This window comes from Trichechus manatus, unplaced genomic scaffold (genome assembly GCF_000243295.1).
Source record: "Trichechus manatus latirostris isolate Lorelei unplaced genomic scaffold, TriManLat1.0 scaffold00037, whole genome shotgun sequence".
Classification (NCBI taxonomy): domain Eukaryota; kingdom Metazoa; phylum Chordata; class Mammalia; order Sirenia; family Trichechidae; genus Trichechus; species Trichechus manatus.
Genome location: NW_004443973.1, coordinates 3,517,435 through 3,545,249, shown reverse-complemented (window position 1 = coordinate 3,545,249; position 27,815 = coordinate 3,517,435). Strand labels below are relative to the sequence as shown.

The 27,815-nt window shown below is 35.5% G+C and overlaps 1 long non-coding RNA gene across 1 annotated transcript in view; it reads right to left on the bottom strand.

The window, feature by feature from the left end:
* The window catches only part of LOC111820420 (uncharacterized), a 103,849-nt gene extending 87,126 nt beyond the window's left edge, over positions 1–16,723 (bottom strand). Inside the window, exons 1-2 of the long non-coding RNA XR_002823959.1 lie at positions 16,599–16,723; positions 1,347–1,496 (exon numbers count right to left, since the gene is read on the bottom strand). This is a non-coding gene — a long non-coding RNA (uncharacterized LOC111820420). The remainder of the gene's footprint in view (positions 1–1,346; positions 1,497–16,598) is intronic.
* Between the last annotated feature and the right edge of the window lie 11,092 nt (positions 16,724–27,815).

The window sequence follows — 27,815 nt, the reverse complement described above, 5'->3', positions numbered from 1 at the left end:
TATATATACACACACACACACACATACACACTTCACTGGTTTTACTTCTCTAAAGAACCACCACTCGTCTGTCAGTTTGTTGTACTGTGGTGGCCTGCGTGTTGCTGTGATGCTGGAAGCCATGCCACTGGTCACCCATGGGGGACAAGTTTCAGCACAGCTTCCAGACTAAGTCTAGGAAGAAGGACCTGACGATCTACTTCTAAAAAAATTGGCCAGTGAAAACCTTATGAATAACAGTGGAACATTGTCTGATATAGTGCTGATAAGCCCCTCAGGTTAGAAGGCACTCAAAATACGACTGGAGAAAGGCTGCCTCCTCAAAGTAGAGTCAGCCTTAATGGTGTGGATGGAGTAAAGCTTTCAGGTGACAAAATGAGAAGAAAAAGCTGCAAACCTCTCTCTCTCTGTGTATATATATATATTTGTATATACATGTGTGTATATATGTATTTATATTTATACTTCAGTGGTTTTGCCCCTCTAGAGAACCCAGACTAAGACAACCAAGAGTGTCAAAGATTAAGGAAAACAGAGAACTCTCATATACTGGTATTAGAAACAGGAATTAGTTAAGCCACTTTGGGAATAATTTTAAAATACCTAATAAATGTGAAGATGTCCATGTACTACAATTCACCTTGGTCTCTCTCTCTCCCTTTTAGGTCTCCAACATGAAGGCCAAATGTAAGTTGCCTTTTTTTTTTTTTTATCATTTTGGTAGAGATTTTCTTATAGTGTACAAGCATTTTTCTATAACCTTGCCCCCATCAAAAGATATATGGAGCAGGCTTTTAATATAAAGTTTTATAACACATAAAATAATGCAACATACTATTTGTAATTATTTATGCAAATTGTGAAAACATGAATAGGAAGGATACTTTAAGGAAGTTGTTTTATTTCTATAGGAGGAGGGAGTGGATTTGATTGGAGTGGCATGAAACTTTACTTGTACATTTGATTAAAAGCCAGAGATCAGCAAATCTGACAGAATGACATTAGTTAAATCTAGGTGATGGATTTACAGGTGTTCATTATATTATTATAGTCTACACATTTGAATGATTTTGAAACATTAAAAAATAATTTAAAAGCATCCTGTGAAAATAAAAACAATAGAGAAAATTCATGAAATGAAGAACTGGTTTTTTGAACAGGAAAAAAAAGAGAGAAGACAGAAATTATCAGTATCAGGAATGAAACAAGGGGAGATCACCGCAGACCCTTTAGACGTATAGGATAATAAGGTGTCTTAGTTTTCTAGCTCTGCTGTAACAGAAATAGAAAATGGTATTTTGTATCAAAAACAGTTGGCTTTAAAGAACAGAAATTTATTTTCTCACAGTTCTGGAGGTTACAAATTCCAAATCAGGATCACAACTGTGTGGATTCCTTCCTTGTTGGTAGCCCCAGTGTTCTTGGTTCCTTGGAGTTCCTTGTTCCTTGGCAATCCTCACATGTGTGTCTTCCCTCGTGTGTGTGTGACTCTGTGTCTAATATTAAAAAAAAAAAAAAAATCTAACAAATTGTCATCACTATTTTCCATGCCCACTTCTCTCTCTTTATTTTTGTCTAGTTGATTCTCAGAAATTTTTTCCAAAACCTCACTGGCAAACAATTAGGCTTGGGTGTCATGATACAGTTTTTTGTTTTTTCTGCTCTGCATTCTCTATTGGGCTAATCTTGGACTTACATTTTCCAGGAATTGTTGAAGTTGATATAATTCTTCTTGGCTTCCTCTGCTATAATAATTTTATTATTTTAAGAAAGTAAATATTTTATGTCTATACGAGGGAGAAAATCAGGCATATACATTGAATATATTATCTTGAGCTTGAATTTTCCATATCTATATGCATTGTCATCATATGACATTTAAAAAAAGACTATTAACTTTGATTTTAAAATACCTGATGTATTCCTGATTTAAAATAAATATTAATCATCTGGGAATGTTAGGATACTTTATTAAGGTAGTAAATAATATTAGTCTTAAATCAACAAAAGCAACACACTTAATACTGAAACACCGGAGGCTCAATATCAATCAAAGTCAGAAAAACAATAAATATATATTTTACCACCACTATGATTTAATATAGTCCCAGAAGTCCGGGCCAAATCAATGAGATGATACAAGAGAAAACAAGAGCATCATTATTTTTAGGTATTAACCAGCCAAACAGTTGTAGAAAATCAACTGAAATGCTATTAGAATCAATAAGAGAAAACAGTTAAGTTGACCTGGTAAAAATCACATGAAAATTGGTAGTTTTCCTATATATAACAGCCATAATCAGAAAGCAAAATAAATAAAAATTCCTATTCACAATAGGAACAAAATGGTAACTTATCAAGACATATGTGACACCCATTAGAGAAAACTACAAATCTTCAGAGGGAAATGAAAGTGAATTTAATAAATAGAGGAATAGACCGTGTTCTTGAATTGGGGAATAAAAATTCTAACTTCTTTAAATTTATTTACATTTTAAACTATTGCATTCAATATGCCTGTGACATTTTTTCAGTAATATTAGAAAATATTATACAACATGAGAATTGATGGACAGGACATGCAAACCAAAAAGCAGACTTTAATGTATGTAAGAATTTTGAATATGGTAAGGGTATATGATAAGATCTATTAAAATTTAAGAATACTGACTTGAAAAAGACCTTTAGAGTCTTATCTTGTATCACATACCAAAATAAATTTCACACATCTCAAAAATGAAATTATATACACAGAAGAAAATATAGTTGAATAAATATCTTCAAATAGAGAAGGAAATTTTAAGCAGGAAAGTAATCATAGAAATTCATTAAGAAATAAATTTGAAGACATTAAAATTTCAGAAATATGTATTCCAACAAATTACAAAAATTCAATGGTAAACAACAATTTGGGAACAACTAATTGCCAAAAATAATGATAAATAGATGAAATATAGCCTTCATAAGCTTATAAAAATTGGAAGCAAAAATAACTAAATAAAGTAAAAATAAAATTCACATATCTGATAATATTTTTTAAATAATCTATTTCACGAGTAGTCAAAGAAATGGAAACATTTAAAGCAATATTTAAGTGTAATTTTGTCCATAATGATAGTAAAATATATGTTTTTAAAATATTAGAGAATAAAAAGACAAGCCATAGACTGGGAGAAAATATTTGCGAACTGTATATCTGATAAAGGACTTCATATCAGAATGTATAAATAACTCTCAAAGCTCAAGAATTAAAAAAAAAAAAAGTTTTTTAAATGGACAGGTATTTGAACTTACACTTCAACAAAAAAGATGAATGGTGGCAAACATGTTCAATATCATTAGTCATTACCAGTTGGCGGGAAGTCCTTTCCGACTCATGGCAACCCCATGTGTGTCAGAGTAGAACTACCTCCTGTGGGTTTTCAATGGCCAATTTTTCAGAGGTCAATCATCAGCCCTTTCTTCCAGGTACCTCTGGGTAGATTCGAACCTCCAACCTTTTGATTAGCAGCCAAAAGCTTAACCTTTTTTTACTACCCATTAGGGAAATGCAAATTAAACGCACAATAAGATACCACTATACCCTATTATCATGACTAAATTCAAAAGAGTGGTTATACAAAGTATTGGTTGGAATGTAGAAGAAATGGAACTCTTGTACATTGGTAGCGGGGAAAAGTTTGGTAGTGTCTTAATAATTACACACCTACCATACAACTCAGCCAATTCACTCCTAGGTATTTACCCAAGAAAAATGAAAGCACATGTTCATACAAAGACTTGGACACATATGTTCATAACAGCTTTGTTTTTAATAGCCCAAAACTAGAAAACAACTCAAATGTCCATTAACAGGTTAATGTTATATCCCTCCAATGAAATAATACTCAATAGTAAAAAAGGAGTGAACTACCAATACATGCAACAGTATTGATGAATCTTAATTGTGCTGGTGAAAGAACCAGATGAGAAAGTGCACAAACTGTTTGATTCCATTTATTTGAAATTATAGATAATGAACTAATCTATAATGACAGCAGATTAATTGTCTAAGGATAGGGAAGGAATGGGAGGCAAAAATTACAAAAACATGAGAAAATTTTTTGGGGGAGTGATGGATATGTTCATTACTGTGGTTGTGGTCACAGGTTCATGAATATATACATATGTCAAAACTTATCAAATTGTATGCTTTAAATATGTGCCGTTTATTGTTTACTAATTATACCTCAAAGCTGTAAAAAAAAAAAAAGGAAAAGCAGTATACAAAATTATACCTATAAAATGATTCCAAAATTTGTTTTTAAAAACACACACACATTCTCTCTCTCCCTCACATACATACACTAACTCACACACAGACCTAGAAATAAAACTAGAAAGAAATACATAAAAATATAAAGAAAGATTTATCCAGGTGGTAGCTAATTTAAAGATGATTTTTTAGTTTTTTTCTTGTACTGCTCTGTGTTTTCTGAATTCTCTAAAATAATTGCTTTATTAACCTTAAATAATTGTTTTTGGGCAAAAAAATAAATAACTTATATATGTCATCCAACTTCAGATATTCAGATTTATTATAGCATCTCTTTTTACATATCAAGCATTATCATCAGCTTTTTGTGTACATGTTAATCTGCTCTTCTTGTTCATTACCCACTGTAGATGTATTATGGAAACTCCTGAATAATTACCAAAATGTACTCAATTTCATGTAGCAGTCATTTTGAGATGGCTTATCTCCCACTGTTCTCCAAAACATGCATCCCTTTTGGTCCTTACCAACTCAGTTAACTGATCTCACAGTTTCTTGCCTCTGGGCTTTTCCCAGTGAACTTCCTCCACCTAGTACCCTCCCCATCATCTCCACCTGTCAAGGCCCTGCCCACTCTTCAATGCCCAAGTCACCTGGTTCCTTCTCCCTCTGATATTTCTCTTCTTATGAACCAGAAGTGGCCTCTCCTTTCTCTAAACACCCTTCCATTGCTGTTGGACCCCTATTATGACACCAAGAGATAAGACACTCCCATGTATATGTGTCAGTGTGTGTGTGTTTGGCTGATTTTGCCAGTTTTTAATCTCCAAGCAAATTTCCTGGCACAGAATGGATGCTCAATAAATATTTACTAAATTAAAAAGCAGTGTTTTCAAAATTAATACGTGACTTTTTTCTGGCTCATGGTTTCTTACAGAGTAACTATTTCTTGGACATTTTTTTTGAAACAGACTTGAAATACTGCATTGCAAATGGTATGGTAATACTGTAGTATAAAAATAGTAGCCTGTTCAATATGAGTATAGTGAACACAGAAAGAGGAAGCTGCACAGCTTTATTATTTTGTTGGTCATCAGAAATATTTTCATAAAATTAAAGAATTTTAGAAATATTTGGTGGCATACTTGCAATGCTATCCTAGGTAATATTAAATATAATTTTTCTTGCATAATATGAAGGAAGGTATAAGAATAAAAGTTTGCCCTTACCACTGAGAAAGAATGGTTTTATGTGTTATGTAAAAGGAAGTGAAAGGTTATCTTCATTTCTCCCCGTGACTGTCATCATTTGTATCAGTCTTTGCTCTGTTGTTTTTGCTTCTCTATAAATTAGAGCAGCCCCCCCCCCCTTTTTATAATGCCATTTTATTGGTAGAATGTGTTGTGCTTATGGTGCTTTGCTCATCACATAACACAGGGTTAATTAGGATTTAAAACAAAGATTTGCTTTTCCTTTCGTTTTACAGATGGTCCAATTACTAGTCACTTATAATATAAATTAAGTAATATTTAATACAGTGTATGCATATATCATTGGGAATAAGATATTTGTCTAGAACATTCACTAATAAAATATTTTCATCATTTAGAAAGCTTACAATTATTCACTTCAGTTTTAAATTATATTAACTTACATAATTAAAAAATTATATAAATTGATATAATTTGGTATAAATACTATAATAATGTGCTTCTACTAGTCAGGAATAGTATAAGATTCTATATCTGGAGTATTGTTCATCAGGCTATATGGAAGGGTCCAGAATTATTACAATCTGAATGGTTGCTAAAAATGAATCCTCTGCTCTGGAAGTTAAATGCCTAGTAAATGCTAGTAAATCCTCATAGTTGTCAGGATAATTGGCTTTACTTTAGTGTGCCTTAGATGTCTTAGTTACTTTTGATGGTCTGTCTGTGTTAAATGCTTGTTATTTTTTTTAAACCTACACCAGGTAAGGCTAGCATAACATTAATTTCTTCTGCCTTATTAACTTCAGCAGTGTAAGTGTTTCTCAGAACAACACTGACACTAAGAAATCTAACTTATCAGGCTTGAATCCTCCTATCCAAATGCTTTAGTTCATGTATTCATTCATTTGTTCATTCATACAACAGATACTTATTTTTACCTACTATATTTCTGGCACTGTGCTAATGCAAAGGTCCTGGTATTCAAGGAGGTTAATCTAGTACGGCTGGCCCATTAACAGAAAAATTATAATACAGTATGGTATGTGTAACTCTTTAAACCACTCAATAAAAAATATATTGAACACTCATTATTTGTGCATGGTATTATGCTATAAACTAGAAATAACATCCTAAGCAAACAGACACAGTCATTGCCTTCATGAAATTTATAGTCTAGAGAGTTACTTAATTAAGTAGAAGACTGGTAGCTACTCGTTTTCGATTGATCATGGATGGGTAGGGGCTTTAAACCTGAGGAACACACAAACGATTGTTTTCAGGGTTCTAGCATGGATTTGTTTATTTGATTATGTATTTATTATATATTTAACCTAACCAAAGCAAACCAAATCCATTGCTGTCAAATCCATTCCAACTCATAGTGACCCTACAGGACAGAGTAGAACTGCACCATAGAGTTTCCAAGAAGTGGCTGGTGGATTCGAACAGTCAACCTTTTGGTCAGCAGCAGTAGCCTGTGTTTCTCTTAACCACTGCACCACCAGGGCTCCATATATTTAACGGTCACCCATATAAAACTTGCTATGTGCTGTACTCTGTTCTAAGCCTTACTAACTCATCTAATCCCCATAACAACCCTGCTGTTATTTATCCTTGAAAATGAGAGGCCATATAACTTTCCTGAGGTCACAGAGCTATTAAGTGGTAGAGCTGGAACTTCAACCGAGGCAGCTGGATTCAAGAGTTCGTATTTCTAAATCACTAAGTTAGGTTGTCTCTCACATGTGACTGGGAAGGCAGTTGTAACTGAAATATAAAGAAAGGGCTAACTGGTGGGAAGATGTCAGCCTGAGGTACTTAGAGAACATCCTGCTAGTAGGTAGCTTGCTGGATGTGAGTCCTAAATTTATTTTATAACTTGTGGTACTATTTAACTCAACTATTAAAAAAAAACAACCAAACCCGTTGCCATCAAGTTGATTCCAATTCATAGCGACCCTACAGGACAGAGTAGAACTGTGTCATAGGGTTTCCAAGGAGCAGCTGATGAATTCAATCTGCTGACCTTTTGATTAGCAGCCAAGCTCTTAACCATTGCGCCAATTTTGAAACAAAGCAAAGTAGTTTTCTAAAGTACACTTTTTTTCAGAATCTTAATTGTTAATTCCTTCATGAGACCATCTTTTTGGATTCGTGTAGAATGTTGCCAAGACTTAACATAATAAATCATGTTCACTAATCATTACTGTAGGGTTATCATGATGATGGATTCCAAAATAAATGGGATGCCATCATGAAGGGATTTCCAGCACTCAGACAAAAGCTAATGTGTAGCATTTAAACCTGTTGCCATAGAATTGATTCTGACTCATAGAGAGAGAGGAATTCCAGAAAGCTGTAGAAATTTCTGAAAGTAACAATGAGCAGACAGATGCAGCAAGGTGGAAATTTCCAAAGGGTAAATGCAACAAGAAGACAAAAAAAGATAAGCATTAAGAAATAACAACAACAAAATCAAATAGGGAAATGGAAAATTAATAAAATATTTGTTGAGGTAAGTGTACTCATTTCATTCAACAACACTTATTGATTGCCTACTCTACGGCTGGCTCTGTGGGAACACAGATGTGAATAAAACATTACCTCTGAACTAACAGTCTGGTGTGGAAGACAGGTTAAAAAATAATGAAGATTCAGTGTGTTCAGCACTGTCATAAAGGTATAAAAATGCTGTGGGAAGACAATGGAGAGAGTAATTAATTCTCACTGTGGGGATTAAGAAAGGATTCACAGGGTAGCATTTGGCCCCTGATCCAAAAATGAAGTCCAAAGTTTATTTTAGGATAATCATTGAGTAAATAATGTATTCTTGTAATTTATTACTATTTTATTCTTACTAAAGATTCATTTAGAATAATCTCTAGCTGATATGAATATAAAAATTATTATTCAAAAATTATTGCGAGCTCACTGTTTTTTTTTCTTTTTTTAAATTTTTGTACTTTAGATGAAGGTATACAGAACAAACTACTCATTAAACAATTAGTACACATAGTGTTTTGTGACATTGGTTACCAACCCCATGACATGTCAACACTCTCCCTTCTCAACCTTGGGTTCCCAATCACCAGCTTTCCTGTCCTCTCCTGCCTTTTAGTCCTTGCCCCTAGGCTTGTGTCCCCCTTTAGTCTCGTTTTGTTTTATGGGCCTGTCTAATCTTTGGCTGTAGGGCGAACCTCAGGAGTGACTTCATTACTGAGCTAAAAGGGTGTCCGGGGGCCATACTCTCAGGGTTTCTCCAGTCTCTGTCAAGCCAGTAAGTCTAGTCTTCTTTTGTGAGTTAGAATTTTGTTCTACATTTTTCTCCAGCTCTGTCTGGAACCCTCTACTGTGATGCCTGTTAGAGCAGTCAGTGGTGGTAGCCAGGCACCATCTAGTTGTGCTGAACTCAGACTGGTGGAGGCTGTGGTAGTTGTGGTCCATTAGTCCTTTGGACTAATCTTTCCCTTGTGTCTTTGCTTTTCTTCATTCTCCCTTCCTCCTGACTGGGTGAGACCAGTGAAGTATCTTAGATGGCCGCTGACAGAGCTCACCTCATTTTATCTAATTCTTTTGATGGAAAAGTAATTTTGAAAGATGATTTTTTTTTCTGTATAATCTTGTCAAGATATTTGACCAAAATTGACCCTAAATTGCCCTAAAAATTACTTCTAAGAATTAGAAAATTAATTTTTTTTCAAAGATAAGATGAGTTTTGTTTGAAATTTAGGTCATTATTCCAAATCAATCCAGCATAATTTTAATTAATGCAACTTAAATATAAGATGCATAATGCCATAGAATTATCTTAGTTTCCTTTGAAGATAACAGAACAAGTGATAAAAGATGAAGAGGACATCATATAGGTTAGTATCTAGCTCAGTACCCGTCAAGTCATGAATATTTTCTGATAAAAAAAATAAATCATAATATACCAATATGAACAATCTCATCATTTTGAAGTGAATTTACTAAATTAATTTAGAATGGATCAGTCAAACCACTTACTAAAATGAATTGGCCATTTGTTTGAGTAACTCAAATGTCTGGTGTGGTCCTGTAGTCAAAACAATTTTCCATGCAGATTAAGGTTTAGTCTTCATTTCCATGTAGAAAATAATAATGTTTGACAATAATTATTATCATTAATGGAGTCATGTTTGGATAGACTCTAGTGAGGGAAGAAGAAAAGTTCAAACCCTCTCTAAATAACTGCAGCCATTGGTTCTCCAGTCCTCATGAAACTTTACTAGTTTAGAAACTACTGAATTTTCATCAGCCAACTTAAATGTAAATCACAGTAGTAGGTAATGTGTTAAATTTCCCCCACAAGGAGAGCAAAACAAAAGAAAAACATGCAGGAGTTCTTGTGAACACATAACTAACAGAACAGAAAGTACAATAGATGAGAATGGTGTACAATTCAATTTGTACAATTCAATGCCTGTTTTTATTACAAAAGAAGATATTATGACAAATTCAGAACTCCCTTTGAAATCAAAACCTAAATGCTTCAACCTGAACTTAAAATTCTGTGCTTGGTTTCTTTTAGAGGTAGAAAATTGAGTCCTGAGCTGTCGTTTATTTCCAAATCATTTCTCAGTTTCCCAAAAGACATAGAAAAAAAAAAGGGGGGGGGAGGTGGGGAGAAGGGGACGACATTTTCCAGGAACCACAGGGTTTGGATAGTTTTGTTTTGTGGTTGTTTAAAATGAAAGGCCCCTTAAAAAATAATACAAGTGACACTTGCAGGAAGAACGCTGAGGATTGGAGGTTGCCTGTCAGGAGATGGTTTTAGTACTGCCCTCACATAAAAGAGCTCCTTTAGAAGACTGATAGTATAACAGAAATATACATACTTGCTGTCAGGACCATATTTCCTTCTGAGCTTTAGTAACATAGGTTGGTTTCATCAGTGATTTCAAAACTATCTCAATGTTTTCATCGTTTTAAATCAATCTGTACTAGATATTTACTGGTATATTTATTTTGTTCCGTTATTGTGCTAAAAGGTCAGCGAAGGAAGAGGTATGATTTTTATTCTTTGTTTTGTCAAGGATCAGATATATGACCCGCCCAAAGCTGGAAGGCCAAATTTCCACAGTCTCACATGAGCAGTGTCCCCACTGGTGGTAGTTTAATAATTGCAGAGCTCTTAGTGCAAGCAACAGAACCAACTGGCTATCACAGAAATCCCCAAATTAGAGAAACAGCAAGGGTAGTTCCGGAAAATGTATAAGGCCCAAAGACAAGTTATAAAACTCTCTGAACCTCAACTTCCTCATCTGAAAAATGGGAAAAATACTTCCCTCATAAGGCGGAGGACTACATAAGATATCATACAGAAAGCATCTAAAATAATTCCTGACACATTGTGAGAGCTCAGTGTTAAAATTATTATTATTACCCAAGTAAAACCTTCGAGTTCAGTGGACTTTAGTCTATTGGATATTGTGCCATTTTTCATAATTGTTAGACCTTGACCCTTCCATATTGCTTGGCAAGGTCCTCTAGTGATAAAAATCATTTTTAAGAGTATGTTATACTACATTTCTAACCCCATGCTAAAAAAGCTCCTGCTGTATGGAGTTCCATTAGTTTCTTCGAAAAATCTGTCTTTGCCAGCTATTCTGGTCTGTCTCCAACTTTAACATACTTTGGTTAAGTATTTGAAATGTTGGATTCAACATTTTTAGAAAGAAATTGGACCTGATCCATACCTGGCATTATTTATTATCCAAATTATTTGAATCTCATCCAATTCCAAACTCCCATCTCTAAAAATTTTGGTAAGCGGAGAAAAAAATATATAAAGCTATTACTTGTTAAAATGCTTTCTCCTCTCTTGAATTCTTATCCCTGTACCTACTGCATAATTTATGTGGGATACAATATCAGTCTAATGACTGCCTGCTCACTGTAATAAAATAGTTTTCAGGAGAGTAAGAATAATACTTTTATAATAGCAAAACAAAGTGAGAGAAAACATTTAAAGGTGCTTTTTTTATGAAAAATGAAATGGTTCATTACCTGAACTCATAGTAGATGATCTTGGTTATTAAAGTCAACTGTAGAACAATCTGCAAACATTAATAGCCTCTTGTGATCTTTGCCAGTCAAAGTTCTATAATTACTGAATTTTCCTCTCAAAATCCTCAGGAACCTAACTCCAGCTTATATTCAGTTTTATTTTATAGTCTTATTCTGCAAAAGATCCAGCTGTGTCTACAAGAAGCTTATGAGAAATATTTTTTAACAAAACTCTATTATTCAGTACCTCTAGACTTGAAAAAAGTCTGGACGTAATTTTTACTCTAAGAAAATTGCAGAACCAAAGATTGTAGAGTTGCAGGAGACCTTGAAAATATTCTAGCTCACCACATAACGAAAGCTAGAGCCTTCTGTACAAAGAACTCACAACTCACAGCATGACCCACTCTGTTTCTAAATATCTTCACTATTGGAATTCGTTTTTTTTTTTTTATTAGATTGAAATCTGCCTCCTTAAAACATCTACTCATTATCCTGAATCTGCCCTACAAAGCTTCACAGAATACATCTAATCCTGTTTCTATATGTTATGCCATAAAAATGTGAAGACAGTGATCATATCGCACACACACACACCCTTACCAGAGTATTTTGGTTATTGTTTGAAATATTGAATTTATTATCTTTAAAAAGAAAATGGACTTAATCTGCACCCATAAATTTCCACTTCTACAGTCTTAATATTTTCAGCTCCTTTTGCTGGTGCACAATTCATCCAGAAATAAGGGAGACTCTTGGCCTCTCACTTAAGAAATGGAGGTATAGAAATCAAATGTGCTCGGGCTAATCTTATTCCTCCTTTATCGTCAGGATTCAGCAGTGTCAGAGCTGTATCTTCTGCATTCACAAATGTACTGCACAGACCTGCCTGGTAATAACCTGTTTCTGCTTCTGTCTCAGAAGAATTTTACCTTCACCTTTCCTTGGTTTTTCTTGATGATTAATGTAATTGTGATTTTTTTGAAATCTCATTTTTAATGCTTACCATGGGGGAGATACCCTTGGACTTAAGATGCCAACTAAAGTTCAGATGAATCTGGAGAATCACAGGTGCAAGTTTTGTGTGGCATGAGATGCTAAACATTCATGAGCTGAAGATGCTATGAGAACTCCAAGGGAAAAATTGGCGTAAATGTTGCATTGGAGGCTCTCTTTGCTCATCTCTCTTAATTATGTTTCTGCCACTAGTCATGAAAAGTGGTTTAATATAGGAGGAGATGGGGATGTGAAATGGAGAAAAAAATATGTACCTACAGATACACACACGTACAGTTTTATATGCAATTTTATGGCTCACCCATTGACCGCTTATGGATCAACAGCCCCCAGATTAATTGCCCTTGATATATGTACTGTGTGTTCAGAATTGTGCTTATTGTTATGAGAAGTAGAAAAAATTATGTCATGATTTCTACCCTCAAAAAATTTCCTTGAATGGACATGTGAAACAATGACTAAAAAAAATTAAGATTATTTAATTTGTGTGATATGGAATTTAGGTACTGAAAGTGTACTGAGAAGGAGCAACCAGGAGTTTTTTTGAAAATATGTCATAGACAGGCATTAGAAATTTACTTCAAATACACATTAGGAAAGGTACTTATAGCAGAGCATGGACTGCTGTGTTCAAATCCTTGCATCACTTTTTGTGTTTTGGAAAAGTGAGTTAAACTGTCTGAAAGTCATACTCCTCATATTTAAATTGGAGATACTAACAGTATGTGCATCACTTGGTTGTTATGAGGATTAAATGAATCAATTTTAGTAAAGTACCTGGCACATAACAAGCACTATGGAAGTGATAGATAAATTATTGGTAAGAAGAGAGAGGAAGCAAAGAAAAACAAATCATTAATAGGAGGACTGGCTTTGGACAAAGTAAAAGATAGTTCTTCTGCTAACACTAGGAGAAGGAGCGTGGGATAGATGTGTCAAAACCAAAACCAAACCCATTGTCATCAAGTCAATTCTGACTCATAGTGACCCTATAGGACAGGGTCAAACTGCCGCATAGGGTTTCCAAGACTATAATATTTCTGGACTCACTGGAGCAGCTAGTAGGTTTGAACCACCAACCTTTCAGTTAGCAGCTGAGCACTTTAACCACTGCACCAGCAGGGCTCCTGGATGGATATGTAAGAATGTGTATAATTGGAAACAGGAAGCTGAAGGACTTTTCTACCTAATGGATGCTTTCTTCTTTATAAAATAGAAAGTAAGATTCTTGACTAAATATGAATGAGAAGGAAAAAGCAGCCGGCCTGTGTGTGCTGGTCCTGTGAATCTGCTGGGCAAGGGAAGAAGTCAAGTGATCCTTGTCGACATGCTGATAGCTGAACTCCTGACAAATAGACTAATGATATTTACTAGAAGGAGAGCCCTTAACTATGGAATTCTCTTAACAGAATGTTTCCAGTTTAGGATTGCTTATGATAAACAAATTTAAATTGTATGGATTTATGGGGCATGACTCTCTATAAAATGTCATGCAAGCTGGGTGACTGTTTGACATATAAACGGGAGATATTTCATAACCTAAATGTTCCCTGCTATATAAGGTAATAACCCTATGAGCATTTCTGAGAGACTTCATCTCTTACTCTGAACCACAGTGCATGTCTAATGCAGGAATGACGAACCTAGAGAGCCACACACGATGTGCTAAACCTCTCTGCTTCACCTGAGCCTCTTGATTGCTTGTATCCTTGAAATTATTAGTAAAGTTTGATTCTGGGGAAAATCTCTTATTTATGTGAGTTGATATGACAATCCAATCCTTTGGGCTAGCTCAATGAACAGGAGATGGTAGGCCAGGAGATATCAGCAAATTAGGTTTGGGGCAGAGCTGGGGGTTGGCAAAGGACTCATTGCTGGGTTGTGTTAAAGACCCAGATGAGACTAGAAACATTGAGTGGGTAGGGGCACCAGTCTTCACGGGTTTGTGATTGCTCAGTAGTGCTCAGTGACCTGAATATAACAGAGAAGGTAAATGGTTCAGCTAATGGAACTGAGGGTTTTTTTTTTGTTTTGTTTTTTAAGAGTGGCAGTGGCTTACAGGACTAGAGGATAAAGGAATTAAGGGCACTGGCGAAAAAAGCGAATAGTTGAAGTGAGGTATTATGGGCTCAAGGTGTGGATATGAAAGGGACTAAAAATAGGAGAGCTATATAGACCTGAATTTGAAACATTGTTCTCCTGCTTTTCTTGAGCAATTTATTTAACCGCTCTGTGCCTCAATTTCATCATATGTGAAATGGGATAATAACTCCTATCTCATAGGTTTAAATAAGTTAATGTGTGTAAAACATTAAGGACAATATAAAAACAAGCAAACAACAATAACAAAAAAACTCGTTGCCGTCGGGTCAATTACAACTCATCGCAACCCTATGGGACAGGGCAGAACTGCCCTATAGGGTTTCCAGTGAGCGGCTGGTGAATTCAAACTGCTGTCCTTTTGGTTAGCAGCCTAGCTTTTAACCTCTGTGCCACCAGGGCTCCAAGGGCAATATAAGTGCCCAGTAAATTATAATTTTTTATTGAATAAAAGTGAAGGGGTCAAGAATATCAAGACTTTGATGAAGTCAAGATAGGATTAACAGGAATAAAGAAGAGAAGATTGAAAGAATCTAAAGTTGGTCAGAGAAAGGGATATTAGACTTTATGATTTTTAAGGATGAAACAGTTCCAGGTAATAAAAAGGGCCAGGGTGGTGACTCAAAGACTCATGTGTGGCTAGCATGCTTGAGTGGGATGGTCACTGTCAGTGATGAAATTCCAAAACTTTTAGCCTGGTGAGACAGGTCCCAAAAGAGACCATTTTAACATTTTTACTTTTCACTAATGAAAACATGCAAACACAACTCTAACTTATAAAATCTTAACTAACACTTTGAAATTTGCCTTGAAATAGATTGATTTTTATTGTTTTCTATGTAATGAAAACATTAGTGAGGACAATTGCAGTGCTCTGATCCTATTAACCCCAGTGGATCCAATTCTGCCATTTCCCCATGAACAACACATTAACTGAGGTCCATTAAACAATGAATCAAGAAACAACATTTAATGTAATGGCAGTTTTCATTTAAATTAGGTTATAAACAGTATTCCATTTGGCTAATGTAAAAGATCAAAGCATAAATATTCTAGCATGGTTTCTGAAGAACAAATTACTTCAGATTGCTAACAGATCTGTAGACATTGGTTATGTAATATAGGATTTCAGCAGAATAAGTGATCTAAACTAACATAACTTGTTGAATAGTGATGCGTTTGAGAATAATTCACAGAGATGCTAATGGAATAGAAAATACGTAAAGATGAGAAATAGTTGAGGTTTGGACATATACTAATATCAATGTGAATAAAATTATCACAGTTCTTTTATATTGTAATGATACTAGCCCAGAAAATACCTAGTAAGTAATTATTGGAAAAATAATTAGAGCATTTAGAACCTACAGAAATACTGACAACCAATGCTCTTGAACATAATTATGAGAAATTATAAACTGGCTGTAAATTTTGAATCCTAAATATTATATCCAAGTAATTTGTTTGAAGTATTAATTAGGATTTTATTCAAAAGAAATAATTTTATTAAAATTGTGAGTATAATGAAAATCTATTATGTTATATTGACAAATAAGATTTTTTCAAAACTTTGTTATCCCGCAAAACACCAAGTATTGAAAAATATTTTAAACATTTTAAAATATTTTCAATCCAAATATTTTAAAACATTGGTATGGCTGAATTTTTTCTGGGTTCATATAATGTAATACCTATACACTAACATAGTAATATCCACCACCTGTCTGTCAGTTTGTCATCCTGTGGTGCCTTGCATGTTGTTGTGAAGCTAAAAGCTGTATCACTGCTATTTCAGATACCAGCAGGGTCACCCATGGTGGACAGGTTTCAGCAGGGCTTCCAGACTAAGAGAGACTAGAAAGAAGGGCCTGGTGATCAACTTCTGAAAATTAGCCAATGAAAATCTTATGGATCACAATAGAATATTGCTCATTATAGTGCTGAACGATGAACCCCAAAGGTTGGAAGGCATTGAGAATACTCACAGTAGCTGGAACAATAGACTCAAGCCAACCAAGGATCATGAAGAAGATAGCACAGGACTGGGCAATGTTCCTTCCGTTGTACCTGGGGTCGCCATGAGTCAGAGTTGATTCAAAGGCAATCAACTACAACATAATAATAATATAACATATAATATAACCCTTCGTGACCCAATTATTTTTTCCTTTTAATTTTTTGTTGATGTATGTGTTTTCAGTAATAGAGGACATGCTAAATCATTGAGTGTGTCTGAATTTCTTATAGGTAATATTGGTTTGGTTTTATGCCTCATTTCACAAATCGTACCCTCGGAGTCTACAGGTACATGTGTGTTGTATTCCTTGTGAACACAAATTCTAGCCCCAGGGTCCAGAGGTATGTACATGTATCAAATAAAAAATTTTCAAAATTCATGTTTTTCCCACCAAAAATTCAATGATTCAGCACACCTCATACAATATCCTATAAAAACAGGAATTTTCAGCACACAACTGTTTTCTGTTTCAAGCTTTTATATAGGGCCCTGCCCGCCAGCAATACATACTGTCAGTGGGACAGCAGTTTCCCAGTGAACCTCAGAGGTACAAAAAGTAAATGGTAGCTATGTATACTGCTGGTCCTGAAAGGGAAATATAATATCATGGTTTCATGTTTTATAAAATTAGAATTAGTCAATTTTGCCATAAATTTTCATCAAAATTGTTTATTCTTTCTAAATGAAAGAAAGGTGACGTGGCAGTTATTTCTATTAGCATTGTAGATCAGTGGTGGCAAAAATCCATTTTAAAGTTATAGTGCAGATAATATTTCTATTGTTTAAACCTGTCAAAAGAAAGTAATATGCTTTTTACTAAGTGTAATATGTCTAGTTACACTTCATCTTCTTTTCTTGGATCTATTCTCACATCTAAAGGGTTTGACCAAAGTCCTATCCTCTGATCTTTTCTATTTCCTCTCCCTGAAAATTAATTATTGCAATCAAAGTAATGCATACTTCATAAATAATCAAATAGTACAAAAAATAAACTTATGATGAAAAGCAGTCATATCCCTCTACACACTTCTATTCCCCAGAAACAATCTGTTAAAATCATTTGTTTTAATAACTGTAAATAATGTTTCTGCATATCTCACTTTCTTGATTTATCAACTGTTGACACAATCTATTGATTTAGCACTATGAATTTTAAGAATTAACATATTTAATACACTCTCTCTTTTTCCCACGTTTGCTTTCTTCCCCCAGTGTTTTTAGTTATATACCATCATCTTTAATTCTCCTATTGTTTACATTTGTAACTTTAATATTTTCAGAGCTCTGTTTCTTGTTCTATTAATTATAGGCAGGATCCCTTAACTCTCCACTTTGAAAAATGAAGACATTTGACTCCTACACTCTTCTTCCATCTCAATCTCCCTTCCACATCCCACCTTCTACTACCTACCTTGTACTTTTATATTTTCAAGGCTGTTAACATTTACCTTCTGTCCTGCAACTACAGCCAAACTTTCTGTGCTCTTCTACAGGTTGACTCTAAATGTAAAGACCAAGAAACAGTATCAACATTATAATTATTATATAAATATTGCTCAAAGTTGGGCCAAGTACCATGCTAAGAATGCATTACTCTTATCTGTGAATCTGAAGTATAACCCCAGGACCCCTCAAAGGAGATTGTGGTGGCTTTGTAAAGGTCAATGTGTGATGTGCTCAGCTAGGCTGAACTATGTTTCCCAGATTCCCTTCCTTGTATGTTTCTTGTTAGGGTGGGCCACAAGAGATATTTTGTGTGAGATTTCAAAGGCAGAAGCAAAGATCTAGTCATACTGTTTTTATGCTCAAAAGATTGAGGTGGCGTACCAGGCACCATCAGGGCTCTCGAAACTTTTACTTATTTACTGGCTCACCTTGTTGGCAAGGAGCAGAAGCTGATCCAGTAGCTACTCTGTCTTCCCTCAGAACTCTTCCAGCTTTTTTGATTCCTAGGCCAGGTGCATTTTTAGTTCCATGGCAAAGGGCACCAGTTAATCCTGCAGAACACCCACATCATCCAAGTTGGAGGTGGAGTTGACCCAGGTCCCAGTCTGTCCTAGATTCCAGCTCATGCTTGTGGGTTCCAGTTTATCCTCACTCTCCGCCACTTTATACATCTTCCCTTCCCCACTGTCTGTCCTACAGATTTCCTCAAGCTCTGGCATCAGACCCCAGATGCCTTAGAGCAACTAAACAGCTCCCATGCTTATGTGTATGCACTTGCGTGTTTGTGGGTGTACCATCCTAGTCGTTCTGCTTCTCTGATCTAACCCTGAATGATACAGAAGTTATTTCTAACATCAGTTTCAAATGGATTTCCCTTTATTTTTTAACACTATACAATTGCTTAAAATTATGTCACATCATAGTTTGCTTCATATCTTTTTCTAAGATTTCTAATTGCATTTCCTGATTCCTTGAATTAATGACTTCGTGATACTCACATTTTTCCATCTTCTCAGTCATATTGTTAGGATTCTTTCTCTCTCCCCACTTCCCTTAGAGATCTACTTCCCAGAGTCTACTCTCCTTCAGCTCCAATCCAGGACTGTGCATAGCTGTAATTCTGGGACTTTTTTTTTACTTCTTTACAAGTTAGATCTGCTTTAACTGGATCCCATATCTCCTTTCTTTCTTTTTTTTTTTCAGTTGTATTTTAGATGAAGGTTTACAGAGAAAATTAGTTTGTCATTAAAAATTAATACATATATAGTTTTGTGACATTGGTTCCAACTCTACAACATGTCAACATTCTCCCCTTCTTGACCTTGGCTTCCCGGTTACCACCTTTCCTATCCCCTCCTGTCTTCTCTATATCTCCTTTGTGTACTCTAGTATATATGCTTTTAACACATATATTTTAGGGTAATAGATAGTAGAACTATATTAAATTATAACATGTTCTTCTTAGAGCAAGGAACTAAATATACATACAAGTCACTTATACAGTCTTTATATTTTAAATGTTATCAAATTTAATTAACATATTTTAAGAACAAAAATAATGTACTGAGTTTTTCTCTTAAAATCAGGATAGTAATGCTAAAAATCCTTTTAACTCCCTTCTCCTTGTTATCACGCCTAGCATTTCTTGCAAATATTGACAGATCTATTGTGAACAAGGTGTTTTTTTCCATATGTTGAGACAAGCCAATTGATTTTTTTTAGCAACAATAGTCAGGTCGTGGGAGAAACAGGAAAGAGTCTGACGTATTAATCCTAAAATGGCAAGGATAGTGTAAGTGAGAAGTAAAAGGGTATGTAAATGAAGGAGGTTAAGACTTCAAAGGTTATGACACAGTTGGATCGTTCTCATTACAGAAACATTAACACAGATGAGTACAATCTGCAGATCAGCTAAATCTAAAATGCACAACTGTACCCAAGGGAACTTAAACGATTTCAATAGTTCCCTTAAATATAAAGCTAAACAATTTGAGTTTAAAAGGATTGCTAAGTTTTTTAGAACTGTTTAGTCTTTAACAGTAAAATATTCAAACTAAAGAGATTTTTTGATCTATTACTTATTTCTAGAGAGCAATAAATTTATTACTAACATGTTCTGAATGAGCTTGCATCTATCACTCTGAGACATTCAGTCAAATTCATCCTGAAAAATGAAATGGCAGATGCATTTAAACTCAGGAAAGCTAATTCGGGGCTATTGACTCCAATTAAGAATGTTCACTGGGATGAGGTCTAGTAGATTCGTGAATGTATAAAAAGAGCCTTGAAAACACTATAAGTTAAATATCTGAGTTAGGATGTTAACATCCAACTGAAAAGTTTTGTGTAAGTGAGCAAGTAAGTGACTGCATGTGAATGTGTGAGTGTGTTTAGGGGTATGTGTGAGTCTGTTTAGGGTGTGCGTGTGCATGCGTGTGTGTGTATATAGAACCATAGTAATAGTTAGCAAAAGAAGGAATTGTAATTCTTCCTCCTATTCCCAACCCTCACTGCCATCAGAGGGTACCTCACTCCTCCTATAAAATAAGAACTTGCAACCTTGTGAGTTTATACCTAAACAATGGAGAGAATTCCTGGAAATTTAAGAAGAGTATGCCCTGGAGATGTAGCATCAAGTAAACTCACTTTCTGAAACTAAGTTTTTAGAAGCAGAACTTTCTCTGCCAGTATCTCGAATAGATACTGTCTGAGCAAATTGCATCTGCAGTGATCATTCCTTAAAGCACAAGGCAGTCAATCCAGAGCAGACTGTGCCTGCTTAGGAAGCAAATCTTTTTCACCTTTGGTGCTTCCTTAAGTGCAGTTCAATTTGATGACATGATCTTGGTATTGTCCCAGTAACACCTTCAACTGGCTTCTCCCCAAGGAGCACCGTATTAATGTCGCTGGCAGGCGCTGTTGCCAAGTTAATTAATACTTTCGACTGCATAATCTTCAAAAGAGCATTTCTAAATTTAACCAAAGCACTTGCCATAATTCCCAAACTGAACGTGTTCAGTTGCCTTCAGTCTTCCAAGAACAGTAACTGAACAACTGCCAAGTACAGAGCCCTAGGGTAGAAGCCTCAGGAATGTACAGCCACATACAGATTGGAATGTGGTAAGAAACACACACACGCACAGTCAACTAAAACACAAGGCTGAGCATGGTAAATGCCGAAGCTACGTTCAAAGACTGTGAGTGTTCAGGGAAGTCAGAGAACATATCCCCACTTCTGTTTCACTCCACTGCTATCTTCTACCTACAGTGACCTGCTCTCCGTACCACCCCAGGTCCATATCTTTGAAGAAACTTCTTCCAGGTCCAGCCTGGATCCCATCACAGGCTTCAGTTTCTCCACACCTTCAACTTCCTAGCCTCTTTGTCTATCTCCACTCTGCAAATTCTGCACTAGAGACCACTCCAAACTTCCAATGCCTCCGTTCCTAAACATAGGTATCCTTGATGGAAAACCTCACACAATTACAGAGAATGTTGCTACCACAAATTTAAGATGTCTGACCTCAAGCAGGCCTCAGAACAACCTACTAATCCTTAGACTTGCCCTAGCAACTCCTTCTCTCACATTCTCTTCAGCAACAATCCAGAACTTTTCAATAGTCTTGGTAAATCCATTATTCAACCCCTATTCAAAACTCAAAGAAAATCGAGGTCATAAGGTGTGAACTCCCTCAGGGTCTTGTTCTCAGACTTGCTCCGTGGCCTTCTAGTCTAGTACCCTCCTATCCAAGCCTAATTTCTAAATCACAGCCTATCTCCCCCAAGACCTTCCTTTAGCAGTTTTTATTCCTTTTAATCTTCAATTTGTTCTTCTCTACTGGCTCTTAGCTTTGAGCAAACTTGAGCAAATCTCTCCCTTCTTTGAAAATAACTCTCCCATAACTCTGTGTACCCCCGATCTATTGACTTCACATCATTAATGTGTGTGGTATGTGTAATCATTGCTTTTTTCTGATTATTAAATATTGTAATATTTGAAAAATACCAACATTTATAATTAAATAAAAATTGGTGCAATTCCACAGTCCAGAAATTACCGTTTTGATTAATTCTTTAACATATTGCTATATTTCCTTCTAGTATTTTCTTCTATGCATTTATGTATATGGATTTTTTATTGTATAACAAAATTATAGCTTACATATAACATAGCTTAAATCTTAATATTTTCACACTGTTGTGTCAAGAATATTATCTTTATCACCAAATATTTCTCAAAAATAATTTTAATGACTGAATAGTAGTCCGTGTATTTGTGTAGCATTCATTATTTTTACCTACACTGTGGATTCAACAATATTTTATAATATTTGTCAGTTTTATGGGCAAATAAACATGTACTTGTTAAAATTTATATTAAGTTGATTATTGAAAAGTAGGAATTATTTATGATTATTGGCTGTTTTGTCTATCTTTTATGAAGTATCTGTTGGTGTTTTGTGCTCACTTTTCTATTTAGTTATACAAGTCTATCTCTGTTAAGAGTATTAACCCTTTTTCCTATGTGTATTAATAATTTTTCCACTTTGTTATTGCCTTTTAATGTTATTTATGGTATTATTTTACATACAGTGCTTTTAAATTTAAATAATCAAATTATCTTTTGGATTAATTCTGTTGCTTTTATTCCTGTAAATCATACCCCATTGTGAAAATCTACATGATTTTCTTTCTCAGATGGACTTCAATTGTTTACATTTAACTCTTTTATACCCCTGTAATTTATTTGGGTTACAGTGTGAAGACTAAGTGAACTTTAAAATAATTTTGTCAAGTTTATTTTCCATTTTATCCCATTGATAAGCTTATAGGTACACTCACAGGAGCCAACAACAAAAATAATATGTACAAGATTTTGTTTAAAAATTATTTTTAATTGTAAAAAATAAAACAACCAGTAATAAATAAAGTATGATATATTTATATAATGAGATATTCTAGGTCTTTAAAAAAAGTAGGTGCATACACTGCTGTGGGAGTGTAATTTGCTACAATTATTTTGGAAAACTCTTTAGCAATATCTACTAAAACTAAATATATGAATACCCTATCACCCAGCAATTCTACTTCTAGGTACATACCCAACAGAAATATGTACATATGTTCACAGAAAGACGTGCAAGAATGCTCCTAGCAGCTCTATTCATAATAGTCTTAGCCTGGAAGCAACCCAAATATCCACTAAAACATGAATGTATAAATTGTATTATATTCATGTAATAGAATATGGCAATGAAAAGAAAAACCAAACTACTAAATGAGTCTCATAAATGTAATGTTGGGTACAATAGACCAGACACAAAAATTACATACTGCATGATTCCATTTATATAAAGTTCAAAAACGGGGAACACTGATCAATGCTGACAAAAGTCACAATAGTGATTACCTCTGGGGAACTATGATTAGAAACGTGTATGGAGGAGGGATGATTTGTGCACTCTTTTGTATATACGATGTATTTCAATTTAAAACATTTAAAAAATCTGTAAGGTACATCCATATGTATTGATGTAGAAAGATAGCCAAGTTATACTGCTAAGTTAAAAAAAATTGTTGCTGAACAGTATGTAAAGAAAGAGTCCATATGCACAAAAAAAAAAAAAAAAGATTATATATGTGTGTGTGTACTTGTGAGGCACGGCAGTTAAAGTGCTCGGCTGCTAACCGAAAGGTTTGTGGTTCGAATCCACCAGCCGCTCCTCAGGAGAAAGATGTGGCAGCCTGCTTCCGTAAAGATTTACAGAGTTGGAAACCCTATAGGGCAGTTCTACTCTGTCCTATAGTGTCACTATGAGTTGGAATTGACTCAACTGAATGTTTTATATATATGTGTGTGTGTGTTACTATGCAAACACACATACACATACGTAAGAAAGAGAAAGTAAAAGAAAGAGACTTGGCTTGATTTTTTCCCCCCAAGTACGATTTAATTTTATTTTAAAAAATTATAAAAAATTCAATAGAATATTTGTGTTAAATTGCATTAAAACTATACATTCGTTTAGGGAAAAAGTTTCTATCTGACAATGTTGTTTTTCTAGCTAGGAGTATGGTATGTCATACCACTCGTTCAACTCTTCTTTTGTACCCTCCAGTCAAGTTTTGTAATTTTCTTTCTACAAGCCCTACATGGCACTTGTGAGGTTATTTCTGTACATTACCTATTTATTATTTCTCCTGTGAATTAAATGGTTTAATAATCAAGTTTTTCAAAAGACAAGTCTAACCTTTTTTCTACTTCCTTATTTCTCATTCATTTCTAATCTGCTCAACCCTAATGAAGCTGTTCTAGCTGGGGTTATCAATTGTCAGGTACAACAGATGGCTTCTACTTTTCAGCATGACACTGTTATGTTTGTAATTCACCAAATCAACAAAAATTTATTGATCACTTGATATATGCTAGACACAGTGTAATAAGTTATGTTCAAAGGTGAACACAAGCCCTACCCTCAAATTGCTTATACCCCAGTGGAGTCAACAATAAATGGGTGCTTACAACACATTATGGTATGTGCTAAAGTAGAAATAAGGACAAGATTCCAATGGATGTACATGAGAGGGACAGCTAATCCAGGCTTGGGTTGTCAGGAATCACTCTCCAGAATATCACTTCTCAGTGTGTAAGTTGAAACCTAATTCTTATGGGGTAAAGGTTAGAAAGAACAATCTAGACATAGGAAAGAGAATCCTATAATGTGCAGAAGAACAGAAGCAAGAGAAAGAACATCGTATTTCCGTACATTTAGGGAACTGCCAGTAATCCATATGGCTGGATTATAGAACTTGGGGTAAGTAACTGTAGAAAGTTAGACTAAAAAGGCAAGCAGATGGCAGCCCACAAGGCCATTATTGGCATCCTAAGAAGTTTGAAGGTCAGTGATAAGCCACCAAAGATAATAAAGGTAGGGGTTCATATAATTAAATTTGCATTTCAGAAAACTAAATTCCACTGCAATGCAAAGAACAGATTGGTATAGGTTTGGGGGGAGGTGAAAACACGGAACCCCTACTTGTTTTAGTAGTCTGGATGGTGGAAATAAAGAAAAGTAATAGGATTTTAGAAGTCATAAAGAAGTAAAGGGAGAAGACTTGGCAATTAACTGGGTGTAGGAGGTAGGGATTAGGGGGAATCCAAAGGATAAAAGCAAAGTTTCTGTCCTACCAATGGCATGAATTGTGGCTCCATTTACTGAAATCAGGAGAACAAGAGGAAGAGCAGTTTTGAAAGGGCAGGGGGTGATGAGATGGTGAGTTTAGTTTGGGACATGTGGAGTTTGAAGTGCTTGTATAATACATGTGGAACATGCAAGAGGCAGTGGGATGCACAGGCCTGGTCTTCAGGAGGCATATCTGGGAAGGACAACTGGATTTGAGAATCATGTGAACTTAGCAGGTGAAAACACACAAGTAGATGAGATCACAGAGGGTCGGAAGACAGACCGACTTAAGGGACAAATACTGTTCAGTCAGATGGAGGTGTGGATCTTGGTTTTGCTACTTACTAGAAGTCCCTGGGTGGCACAAATCTTTACATGCTGGACTACTAACCAAAAGGTTGGTGATTCAAACTTACCCAGAGGTGCCTTAGGAAGTAAGGCCTGGCAGTCTGCTTCCGAAAGGCCACAGCATTGACAACCCTACAGAGCAGGTCTACTTTGCACACAGTTGGAATCAGCTCAGTGGCAACTAACAACAACAAAGCTCTGAGACCATGCTCTGGTTCTTTAGCCTCTCTGTAAAGTGGAAATAATAATAGTATCTGCCTTATAAATTTTTATGAAAAAATTTTAAATTATATATGAAATGCACTTGACATAAGGTAAGAAGGTGATAAATGTTAATTATTATTACTATTGTTGTGGATGTTACAAATTTGAAGACAGACAGTGATGACCTAACACCTTTGAAAGGAAAGCAGAGAAAAATAGATCATGAAGGATTCTGAGAAGCAGCAGCCAGAGAGTTAGGAGGAAAATTAGGAGAATATAATATCACACAGGCCAAAGGTGGGGATCAGGGAGCATTTCAAGAAGAAAGTGTAGACAAGAGTTTAAAAAGTAGCGAACGAGTCAAGTAAAATAAGGATTTATTTTTATTTAGCATCAAACTATCTTAATGAGCATGGATTCAACAGAATTCTAGAAACAAATGCCAGATTAGGTGGAAGAATACATGGGAGATGAGAAAAATTAAGACAGTTTTTCTAGTCAATGACTATGAAAAGAGAAAGAAGATAGGAATTAGAGAAGAATAGAGGGGGGCAAAATTTGGTTGGTTGTTTCTAGATGGTAGAGGCTTGAGCATGTAAAATTCTGATGAGAGGAACCCCTGTGATGAAAGTGGTTGTAGATACTGGAGGGAGAAGATAGAGATAGTAGAGTTAGGGGTAAAGTGGAAGAAGATGGGATCCAGCACACATGAGCAGGGAGGGCTTGGGCAGAAGGATGGACACCTGCTACTTTAGAATGAGGGAAAAGAGGCAAGAAAAGGAGCAAGGGTAGGGAGGTTTACAAATTTGGTGGGAAGAGTTTGAGGAAAGTTCCATCTGATATTTTCTGTTTTCTCTGTAAACTGCTCTGGGTGAACAATGAAATAGAGAAGTAAAAGAGTTTGAAAAAAAAAACTGTTGCATAAATTGAAAGAGGGAACCAGGTGAAGAAACTCAGAAAATTGTCCAGGCAACGTTCAGGACCGAGTTATTGTTGAAACTTAATTTGTCGAACAGTCTATTGACTTGTGCTAATTTTCTCCAGTGGTACTAAGCAGTCCAAGTAGGAAAATGAGGAGGGTAAGCAGTTGAAATTGACTTAAACTTAGATTTTGCTGGTCTCTTCAGAGGAAGGGAAGATGGCAAGAGTTGAGAGAAATAGCAAGAGAGTGTTTGAAATGTTGGAGCATGGACAGAGAAGGAAGTGAAGAAAGGAGGGACCATGGATACAAATAAAGTAAAGGGTACAAGAAGTTGTAGGTCTTAAGGTTGAGGAATAATGGTGGCAAGTACTAGGTTAGGAGTTTGTCATCAGCAGCAGTTTGTAAAGATTTCAGAAAAGCTGCAGTTTCTGATAAAAACATGGTTGGAGACGTGGAAATGGGTGTCTGTAATAGAATGGATACAAAGGTCTTTTGCATAGAAAAAGCTAAGGTAACCTGGTGGCATAGTGGTTAAGAGCTGTGGCTGCTAACCAAAAAGTCAGCAGTTTGAATCCACCAGCTGCTCCTTGGAAACTCTATAGGGCAGTTCTACTCTGTCTTATATGGTCACTATGAACTCAACGGCAACGGGTTTGGTTTGGTTTTTAGCAAGACTACGCTGTTGGCTGGGATTCCCAATGGTCACTGAAGTCACCCTAGATGATGACAGGAATTGGGGTAGAAAGAAAGATGCATCAGTGCCAAAATACCTAATGGAAAGTTTATGAAAGCAAAAAAGGTGTAGAGGGTGATATAAAAATGTGAACCTCAAGGGAGTAGAGAAGTGAAGGGGTTATACAAGTCCAGATGTGGCATTGAGGCATGAAAAGCTTGCCTCTACCACCTCTCCCCAGCTTTGTGTAGGAAAATGGGCAGTACTCACTTAAGTAGCTACTGGAAAAGTCAGTTTTCAAGGAAGGCCAGGAAGTTGGATCAAGAGTCTATGTAGAGGATAAAGATGTAGGAGAGGTAGTTTGTAATAAAGTAGGCATCACAGAGGGTAACGTGGAATTGTTTTGGA